This window comes from Gossypium hirsutum, chromosome A11, assembly GCF_007990345.1.
Source record: "Gossypium hirsutum isolate 1008001.06 chromosome A11, Gossypium_hirsutum_v2.1, whole genome shotgun sequence".
NCBI classification, from domain to species: Eukaryota; Viridiplantae; Streptophyta; class Magnoliopsida; order Malvales; family Malvaceae; genus Gossypium; species Gossypium hirsutum.
In genome coordinates this window covers 81,055,611-81,066,518 of record NC_053434.1, presented here as the reverse complement: position 1 = coordinate 81,066,518, position 10,908 = coordinate 81,055,611, and the positions used below count along the sequence as shown (strand labels likewise).

At 34.2% G+C, this 10,908-nt stretch overlaps 1 pseudogene; it reads right to left on the bottom strand.

Annotated features, from left to right (window-relative positions):
- Positions 1 to 1,577: 1,577 nt before the first annotated feature.
- LOC107956764 (uncharacterized) lies at positions 1,578 to 10,464 on the bottom strand (annotated as a pseudogene).
- Positions 10,465 to 10,908: the final 444 nt, after the last annotated feature.

Genomic DNA, 10,908 nt, shown 5'->3' with positions numbered 1-10,908 from the left:
CTTCCAACCCGAGCGAGCCTCTAAATCACTATAAACATAGAAAAGATAACAAAGTAAGCTATAAAGCTCAGTAAGCTCGTATGATAATAAGTCATCTCATCAATTAAACGCATTTTAAGCCATTATAAATACTATAGTATCACTTGTATAATTCCACATTTATGTCATGTATCCGTTCAGATAGTTAACCAAGAATTTCACAGGTTTATTCATTTCAATGCTTATATGATTTGAATACTTCTTATCAATTCAATCACATTTACATAAGCATAAGAAAATAGAAATAAACTATATTCAATTCAATAGCAATCACATTTATATATATTCAATTGAACCATATGAATTCTCATAATTTTCCACTTATTCATCATATGAAATTCACTTTTAACACTTACTTGTCGATTTCTGTCACGACTACTTTGATTGAATCATACCATCACTTGTAACCACGTTTCGTCAACATTTCCCATTGAACCATTTGGAATACTAAAGGATACTCGAGAGTCTCGTGCACATAGTATCGTACCAATGCCATAACCCAGAGATGGTCTTATATGTAATCTCGTATCAATGCCAATAACCTAGCTATGGTCTTACATGAAGTCTCGTATCGATGCCATATCCCAGATATGGTCTTACACATAATCTCAGTAACCCTAAGGGCACGTTTGGTTCACTGGAATAGAATAGGGCTGTAATGAAATAGAGCTGTAATGGAATAGGGCTGTAATCAGTAATTCAATTATTTGGTTGAATGTAATGGAATAGAAGTGTAATAGTATTATTGTGTTTGATTGAATCGAATAGATATGTAATAGCATAGAGAAAAAAACTAAAATGACCATAATACCCTTAGCAAAAAATTTTTTAGATATGGGTATTAAATTTTACTAAGATTATTATTAAATATAATTTAATAAAAATAAAAATAAAAATAAAAATAAGTAATTTAATCATATTTTAATATAATTATTATTAAATATAATTTAATAACATTCTTAATATAATTATTTTTATATTAAATTATACTAAAATGTTTTTTATTTTAATATTTAATTATAGTAAAACATTTAAAAAATTTATTTACTATATTTTAAAATAGTACACTATTATTTGAATGCATTGCTTCTAAATTTATCTCAATTTTATGATTTCAACTAAAGTTTCATTTGTTATTTACATAATTTTTATATAAAACTTTTTACCTGTGTTATAATCTAAAATTAATTAATTGTATTAAACACAAAATTTTTATTACAAATAAAAGAAAAAGTCACAAAGCATCCAAAAGAAAAATAACATCTTTTTATTTTTCTTTTTTCAACTAAAAGAAACAAAAATGTTTGTTTATCTACATTATAAAATTGGAAAAGGTGATGTTAATGAGAAAGTTTTGCATCAATGATTGCTTTAAGGGAAATGATTAAACAAATTATACCAAATGATATAACCCTAAAAGGCTCAAGATTTGGCAATTTAAGTTTCCCTAGAATTGCGAATTTATCTGCTTAGTTACTTTGTCCACTAAATCCCAATGCTCCATAACAATACTCCCTCAACAGCTTTGCCAACCGGTACGATATCGAAGAGATAAATACAATTTATTCTAATTGTTGAAGAAAATAATACAAAATTCATTCAACTCTACACATCATCAGCAATGGGAAGATTATTATACCACAACAGTACCTTTGAAAAACTCAACACTAAGGTTTTTGGCAACAAAATTGAGGTCTCTCAAAACTGAGAACTTGTTCATCCTGTTGAGCCAACATGCTTTTAGTATAAGAACTAGGCTACTCCAGGCAAGCCAAAAGTATCCGCAAGGAATATCAATGGGATATTGATAGGCATATAACTTAAGTCTGACACAAAACTAGAATACAAGAAAGTGAAGTTGAAATAAAACTGACACTAGCATAAGGATACTTCTTTACTTTTCCACTCGCTCACCCAAAATGAAAAACCTAAGGCTTTGCTTGGTTGCAGAAATTTAAAAGAAAACAGTAAACAAGACCATGTTTCCAACAAAGCACATCATTATTTTCATTTGACACTAGTATCCCTTAAATGCAAAAACGGAGATTAACCCATTAAGATAATATGGTACCTAAAAAATGCTAGGCTACCTATTTATCCTCCAGAATAACTTCCGTGCAATAAAAAAGTGATGACAACTCTCCTTGCTTTGCCAAACCAAAGCCCAACCATCTTATTCTACCAAATTTGTCAAGCAGGAAAATGTACCTTCAAACAAGTGGAAAAGCATCATAAAATAGAACTGTATAAATATTAGTTATGTTATTGATTAGGATATAAGAAACTTTTGATTACCCAGTTAGAAGGTTCAAAATCTTAAGTTCCTTTCTGAAGTAATAATGATCACCAAATGAATAAACAATATGCCTCTGAAGAGCATCCTTCGCTCCATCACTAGATTTCCTCATAAATCGGAGAAGCAGTCGTTTAATGGGATTCAAGCATAAGAGCCAAGAGTCTATAAAAGATACCTGATAACAGCAAATATATTATAATTTAGCAACAAATAATAATTTCCAAACACGATTATTTTAACAAATAACTTATATAAAACATAAAACCAGCTGCCAAGAATTTCCATTCAAATACAGTAAATAAAAGGAGAACTGTACTATTAATTATAGGCTGATCTGATTAGCTATAAGCTCACCTAGGACGGTCATAACTCATAAGTCATACCAGCATGGTTATCTTCTATTCTTGTTCGCTGTTTTATTTGTTTGTTATTATTATTGACTACAGATGTATGTAACTATAAGTTCTTTCTAGCAACAGAAAACTGAGAACCATTGATTCACCACACATGCCAAAAAGGAATGAAAAGTTAAATAGCAAAAATATAGAACCTCATATAGCTACACGCTCTTGGACTGACTAAAGGGTGTCATAAAAAGGCTTACTTCACGAATCGACCATAGCATGACAAGGAAAAGGAGTTGAATGCATCATTAACAATAATAACTGGAAACAAGAGAAAAGAAAAGTTAGCAACCAACAACATCTTTTGTTTCTCATGTTTTTGTTGTTTTCATGATTGCAATTTAGTACTAACCCCTCCATTGCCATAGAGTTGCTGATATGCCTCTTATCATAATTCTAAAGCAATGCACTATCCATTCAACATTCTCTTATCATGATAAAAATGGAAGATTTATAACATCATTCATAAATACATAAATTTAATCCAAAACAAACATAGAAAAAGCAAACCATACCTGAGAGTTTGCTCTAAATGATAGACAGACTAAAGATGCTTCAGGGACAGCCAACTTGCTAGCATCAATGCCACTTGCATCAAAAACAATCGGTAGCTTTGATTTTCTACCATAGAATATATAACATCCATGGCAAGAACTTCCTTGCTGCAATTCCAGGAATTAGAATCTTATTTGCCCGTGCAATCTGCAAGAAAAGAAAAGAAAAACTAACAATTAAAATGTTTACAGAAAGTAATATTAATTTTACTCAGAAATCAGTTGCAATTTAACTAATTTGAATAGATTTGCAAATGATATAGCCTATATGTATATAAAAAGAACAAATCAGTTAATAACTTACCACTGTGTTGTTTTAGCTGAAACATATCATCAAAATATCCTCTATTCAATTCATCAGCACTGCACTGAATCAAATTAAAACAATTATTTATATTAAATTTCATGGAAAAAAGAGCACATAAAAAAATTTCAATAAACAAACAAAGCTTAAACTTATAGTCTTACTCATTCTTTCTCTATTTTTTCCTTGCTTGCAAGCTGCACACACAAGACAAAAAGTTAAAAAGAACTATAACTTAAAAAATCAAATATTTTAGAGTTAAAAAGGGGGACATAGAGGAATTGCCTTGTAAATATCGAAGAAGCAAATGGATGATTTTGATGCGAAATGTTGAGGAGGTGAAGGGGAAATCTTTGGGTCATGACTAAGGAGGTATTGACAATTTGAAATCGAAGATCGTGCCCAGTTTATCACTCGATTTACCGTCAACATTTTTGATATTCGATTTAGATTTCAATTCCCCCTTTAAGAACCCTCTTGCTCTTTCCAACAATCGATGGAATTTTATAGATCAAGAAAAAGAAATGGAAGAGAGGAAAAGAAAAACTCTATTGAGAGAAAGAAAAAGAAAGCAGAAAAAAAGGGAGTAGTAAAATTGGAAGAGAGGAATATGGAAGGAACGGAGGGAGAAAGTGGGGAGCGTTTCATGTGAGAAAATGGGAGAGGGCAAAGTGGGGAGAGTTTTTGTTGTGAATGTCTCCTTAAACACTGAATCAATAATAGGTAGTGACGAAACAAAATAGAAATCGAGCAATTTTACTTCATAGTCCCGTAATGGAATAAGCCTGTAATAGGGCATTCCATTCAACCAAACAGGTGTTTAGGGTGGGCCCACAGAATAGGGTTGTAATGGCTATGCCATTACATTAAACCAAACATGGCCTAATGTCATGACATTTGTATCCTATCTATTCCTAAGTTTCAACCGGGACATTTTAGTATATCAAATCTCTGTAGGTCATTTCTATAGTATCATACTCAATAACATTCACATTTCATTTCAATATTATAGCCTTTACCACAATTATATCAATTAAGCATTTATACATATATAATATAATGGTTATTAAACATACGAACTTACCTTGTTCGCTGTAACAACGAATTAGGTCGACTAATCTGATACTTTTTTTCCCCTGTTCTAGATCCAAATCTTATGTTTCAATCTATATAATATCAAAATTTACTCATTTAATCATTATTTCATTCAATTTAGCACAATTTACACATTTTGGCAAAATTATATTTTTGCCCTATTATTTCACATTTTTACAATTTAGTCCTTATCACATAAAATCACAATGCATTCAATTTAATACAAATTCATGCTGGTCGAATATTACCCATTCTCATATCAGCCCATATTTTTCATATATTTTAAAATTCAACCACTAAATTTTCATATTTCACAATTTAATCCAAAGTTGACATTTTTACCATAATTCACATTAAAAAACTTGTACATCCAACAACAATGATTTATTTTCCATCATCAACTAATAAAATACTCATGCATTCAACAATGGAAACATTCAAATACTTTAACAGTTTTGAAATTGGAGATACGGGCTAGCTAGATTGTAACACCCCAAACCCGGCCTAGACGTTATGGCCGAATCTGACGATGTCACATTGACGTGTTTTTCGTAAAGCATGATATCATTTGCAAAGCCCAATCTTTATTAAGCCTCATTGTGTGATCTAAAAGATGGTTTTAAAACTTCCATCACTATTAAAGGTATTTACTTTAAAATGTTATTAATTTCAAAATCTCGTTTGTAGCAGAAGCTTTTTAAAACAGTTGCGTACTAGCGTTTACTTGTAAAACGTTGTTTTCTTGCAGTAGCTCTTAAAACCGTTTACATATTCATGGTTTTTGTTGAAAAACATTTATCTTTTTGAAAACTCGTGTGTTTTCCTACTACTAGTAGTATTAAAGCAAAAAAAATATATAAATCCCCAAATTAAAAATAAAATCCAGAGAGGCCTTATCACATAAAAATACCCAAATTAAACTACTTATAAATTAAAAGACAAATATGGGAGGGTAAGCTATTGTGTGGCCACCTTCGAGTCCCTCGTGGCACCGATCCACCTAAGGATTTCATATATAGATAAACAAAAAGTGTGAGTTTACGAAAACTCAGTGTGTAATCCTATATAAGTAAACAATCTGAAAACATAGTCTGGGCCTAAGCCCTTTCTAGAACAGTGACAATATCAGTTTGGCTTTAGCCCATCTCAACACAGAAGTAGCCAGGTGTTTGGGCCTTGGCCCATTGTAATAACAGTAAACAGTGCAGTAACAGTACAGATATGAAATCAAAAGTCCTAACAACCAGCCTCTACACACCACTCCGTCCAGCCCAACACACCATGTGGGAATAAAATCAACCCACCTATACCTACACACCAGAAATAGCACCAGTTGCGACACTAAATAGTATTTGCAGCAGAGCTACCAGTATAATAAGCTTAGAGCCATCAGTTATTTGCAGCAGAGCTGCTAATATAGTACACTTCCTCCAATCATATAACAACCAATCTCCACGCAATGAATTATATAGTCATGTCATGTCATATCATAGAATCATACATGTATCCATTACAGTTTAAATAGCATGTTAAAATACGATCATACATGTACATATATATCTATACATCACATAGGACGAAACAATCATCTTACCATATAAGGGCAAAATAGTCATTTTACCAATGAGGGTAAAACAATCATTTTACCACATAAGGGCAAAATAGTCATTTTACCTTCTGAGGGCAAAACAGTCATTTTACCCCATAAGGGAAAAACAGTCATTTCATTAAATTGGGGTTTAGGTATACTTACCGACCCAACAGTAGGTCCACAATCATCTCAGGTGACCCGTGCAACCTTAACAGTCCAATAGTGAAAATGGGCCTAAACCCCATATCACGACCCATGTGGGCCCACACACCTGTGTGGCAAACAAAGCCCAAAAATGGCATTGCCTTTGTAAACTACACAGCTTAGCCCTATAGTCTCCACACGTCTATGTGACTTACCCGTGTGGGGCTTATTCAGCCCATTTCAGCCCATGCAGCCCAAAACAGCCGACGGCCATAAATTCGCTCATGGTGGCCTCTATGATCAAACGCCCACATCTATGCATTTGGATTACCACACAAGTGAGCGCACGCTCGTGTATCGTCAATAGTCATACTTTTCCAACTTTCGCCGATCTACATTTACAGTAGTGTAGTTACACACCTTGTTGAAAAAACGTGTGGATCAGCCCACGAGCACTCCAACCTATCACTTGTCCAAATAGATCACACACTAAAATCATTGCAAGAGATCGCTTGGAATCCTTAAATACCACCTGTATCCCAATCGCCATAAGTTAACTAAGACTATACACCCAAATAATCGAACCGTATGAATAGCAACTTACCAAGAACGTAGACTAAGAATAGAAGATAGTAAAATTCAGTCTACCCCCGAGAAGCACCCACTCAAATCGAGGCTCAAGATGCAACAATTGTACCTCTATCCGACACAAATGAAGAAGTTCGCTAAGAGAGAATTGATTGAGGGAGACTAAATATTCAGCCAACGGTACAAGGTGAAAAGGGGACAGAACTGAGAGAGAGATGAAGGGGTATTCGGTCCCACAATAGCACAATGAAAATAGAGGAAATCTGTTAACACCAGAAAGAATCGATGAAAGGAAAGAAAGTGCATTCGGCTAATCTTTAAGTAAGGGAGTGGGGTGCAGAGAATCCGCCAAGGCAAACTCTTTTTGATAATGGAAGAAGAGGGAAGCAATTGACCAATGGATACAAGAACAAAAACCTGAAAGGAAAAGGAAGATAGGGGGAGGAGACAGTCGATCAGTAACGGCACTATTGTAGAGGGTAAAATCGAAATAGACCTGAAATGACAAATACCCGAGCTGACAACAACAATATTTGGCCTCCATAAAAAATGAAAAGAAGCAAACTTTGGCACCAAATGAAGGAAAAAGAGAAAAAATGTTCAAGTCAGAACCGATAATGAGAAGAAAAAATCCTACTACTCCCTAGCCAAAATCTGAGTGGTCAGAGTCCCCATTTCGGCACAACTCCTCCATATTTCAAATCCCACTTTTTCCTCCACTAATCTCTCCTAAAATCCCTCCTCAAATCCCTGAACTAATCACTCCTCCCTCAACTACTCAGTTCAAATTCCATTGAAACACCTTAGTGTTCCAGTCAAACCACAACTCCTCCACAGCATTTTTAGCAAAATAAAACAATCCCTTGTGTCAAGCAAGACTTGAACCTCAGACCTTTTGGAACACTCCACACGCCTCTATCCCCTAGATCAGTAGGCCTTTTTATGACATGCTTCACCCGTTTTTATTTAAAAGCCTATTGTCTAGAGACAATGCTTATTCCTTTAAAAAACAAAAATTTTTGCACTTGCTTAGGCTTGAACCCAAGGCTTCTCAAACACTTCCCAGAGCACATAACCACTGAAACAGATACACATTTGTTTCCCTTTCTTGTACAACTAAATATTTATGAGAAGCTTCCTAATTATTCCCCTATTCAAGACCTAATACTTCTAGGCCCAAATTTAGGCGTTACATAGATTAAGTTGCAACAATCTCAAAAACGTAGAAATTATTAAAACCGAGTCAAAATCACTTACTAATTACTCATGCGATTGCCGAAATCTAAAATAGCATCCATGGCTTCTTATTTCCTCTTACTTTCGTCTATAGGATGAAGATGACCCAAAATTATAATTTTTCTTTTATTTATTATGACATTATTAATTAATTACAAATTTAACCTTAATTATAAACCATTTAAAACATCAATTTAATGTCCAAATATGTCCACTCATGCGTCAAGTGGTCAAATTACAACATAAGGACCTCTAAATTAAGATTCCATAGCTATTGAATACCTTTAGCTAATGGAACTCCACTTTTACACTTTACGTGATTTAGTCCTTTTTACCAAATTGTCCATATAAACGATAAAACTTCTTCACAAAATTTTCACACATACATGCTATCATGATATAAACATTAAAATAACAATAAAATAAATATTTTGCCTTCGAATTTGTGGTCCCAAAACCACTATTCTGATTTGACCCAAAAACGGGCTGTTACAAAAAAAGGTTGTCCTAAGATTATGGGAACCTCATTGTCTGCCTGGCAATCAAGTATGATAAAATCAGTCGGAAAAATGAATTTATCCACACGAACTATGATGTCTTTGACTTGCCCTTCAGGTTGAGCCAATGATTGATATGAAAACACAGTTTAAATTGTCAGGAGTTATCACACTATCACATGTTATATATGGCATGTATAGCTAGAATCTCACATACGCTATGTTAGCCCTAGAATTGACTAAACTGTAACTCTGATACCAATAAATATAACACCCCTCACCCATATTCAATGTCAAAATAGGGTTACAGAGCATTACTAAAATTATCTCACATTTAAACATACATTTCTCATACAATTAATCATTTCAAATACAATTCCTTCACAACCAATCATATTGTCCCTAATACGAGCCTATAAGGCCCAAAACATGCATTCGGGGTGGTTCTGGACTAAACCGATAACTTTAGAAACTTTTAGAACACTTAAAATTTTTTTCAAAAATAGGGGACACACGCCCGTGTGGCCCGACCGTGTCTCTCACACGGCCAAAGACACTCCCGTGTCGCAGGCCGTATGGACATTCGAAATGGGAGCACATGGCTGTGTCCCAGCCCATGTCCGACCCCATGTAACTCTCTGACTTGGGTCACACGACCAACACACATGCCCGTGTGGCTAGCTTGTGTGCCCTAAAAATGGCCACACAGGCCTGTGTCATAGGCCGTGTGCTAGGCCGTGCCGATCCTATAGGGTATACTGACTTAGCCACACAGCCAAGTCACACGCTTGTGTGGAGAATATTGAGTTAATTTTAATTTCAACACCAGGGAACACACGGCCGTGTACATGACCGTGTGTCACTCACGGTTGAGACACACGCCTGTGTCTCTACCCGTGTGAACAAAAATAGGCTAGTTACCAAGCCATTTTGCCACCCAAAATTGTGCACACCTACATCAATCTAAATGGTACAAAACATAGCACAACTAGGCATTTAAAACAACTCCAATCAAACTCAATTCATACCATTTCATTACCAACCAATACAAAACACAAATACCACAATGTGCCGTTCAATTTCATGCCATATTTCACTTTATCAAATCTTCAGTATGGTTATTTTCTAAACATGCATTACTTTACCTAATTTCAATAACATGACAAATTTATTACTCAATCATTTAGTACTTATAAATTCCAAATACCATCTATAATCAATCTCCATATCCAAGCACATAATAAGAGCCATATGCACAAATATATACAGAATCAAACCAACCAAATTAAGCCAATTTTAATGGCTATAAACAAACCAAAACATTTAACATTTACAATCCATTTCAAATGACCAAAATCATTATCAACTCATAAGCAATATAACTATAAATCTTATACATGCCATATAATCAAAACATAATCTCAAAAGTACCAAACTGATAGTAGGATAGCGTGACAAAGTCTCCGACGATCCCCGAATCCGAGCTAGCTTCGAGATCATTATAAAACATGATAAAATAAACAAAATAAGCTTTATAGCTTAGTAAGCTCGTATGAAATAAACCCAATTTGATTACAAATATACAATTCAACAAATTGAATATGTCAACATGTAACTCATATTAATTAACAAACCTTTCATATAATCAATCATAAGATTATACGTATCTTTCACAAATTCCTTTAATTTAAAGCTTATACGACATACCTGTACCATCACGTATCAATCTCATAATCAACCACGTCTATCATTACCCGTTGAACCATTCGAAATACTATCGGATACGTGGGAAACTTGGACCAAAGTGCGACATACATAGCTAATGCTATCTTAATCTCATATTACATATTTGCTCACTCTCGAACTATCAACGGGCTTGCTCATACAAGGAGTGGGTCAAGACGCAGCTACATGGTGTTCCTCATACAGGCTGTCAAGTAACCGCAACACATGCCAGTATACTCAGCCATCAGTAGGACGTACAGGACCAGCACCTGAATCACAATAACACAATAAACCCTAACAACATGTCATTCATATATTAATCTATTCCCAAGGTTCAACCGAGATTTTCACGTTTTTTGAATCATCATCGAACATGTCCGTAGTCTCGTATTCATAGTTTATGAGATATCAAAGCATTTAAAATACATTTACAAT